Raw genomic sequence first — 975 nt, 5'->3', positions numbered from 1 at the left:
CCTGGAATGTCCCACTTTAGAAAGCAAGTCAAAATGCAAGTAGATAAATAGGTACCACTCTGGCGGGAAGGTAAACATCATTTCCATGTGCTGTTCTAGTTTCACCAGAAGCGGCTTAGTCATGCTGCCCAGAAAAACTGTCTGCAGACAAACATCGGCTCTCTCGGCCAGTAAAGCGAGATGAGCGCCGCAACCCCAGAGCTGTTCACAACTGGACTTAACTGTTAGGGGTCCTTTACCTTTTTACCTAAATTCATTGGAGAAATGTTAGAGAATATTTAGGTGTTGGGGTAAGTGTTGGGATAGGTGTTGGGAGCAGTGTACACTAGTGGTGCAGTTTTTTCCTGTAAAAAGTCACATTTTTGTATATTAAGGTCATAACAGCAAGAACAAGTGAAGGACAGGTTATTGTTTAAATTGTGGGGAAATGTTATAAAATGAAGGAAATGGTAAATGGGTGAGATGCAAAAGGCCCTTCTTATGGACAGCCCCCCCTCCCTCCAAGTATGCCTTGTGTGTAAGATGTGTTCGTTATTCATATGAAAACTAACTGCAGCTGCTCACAGAGGACACTCCGCTGCATCAATTAATGTGCCATGATAAATATGAAATTTACATCCTTCACACCAATTTAGTTACAAAATAATTAATTTGATTCCAATGTTAAATTAAGTATGGCAAGGAGGTTTTAGATTAAAGTAAAGACAGGAGGCGAGGGGTGGCGGGGGGGCGGAGAGAGACACACACAGACTGCAGCTTTGGAAAGCCTGGAGCGTATTTTGCACTGCACCTTGGAACAAACAGCTTCAACTAAAGAGTTAGTTAGCCTCTCTCTTTGATGGCTGCATTACCAAGTCAGAGTCTTCGGGGCCTCGTGAGGCTCAATGACAGAGAATATTGTAGTAGCTAGATGTAGGACACATAGAATTCAGACTTTTTGATCAAGTTGTAATAAACAGCTTTAATTAACTGGGC

The sequence above is a fragment of the Podarcis bocagei genome, assembly GCF_964188305.1.
Source record: "Podarcis bocagei genome assembly, chromosome: 6".
Classification (NCBI taxonomy): domain Eukaryota; kingdom Metazoa; phylum Chordata; class Lepidosauria; order Squamata; family Lacertidae; genus Podarcis; species Podarcis bocagei.
The sequence above is the reverse complement of the archived record's forward strand: the minus strand, read 5'-3'. Positions refer to the sequence as shown.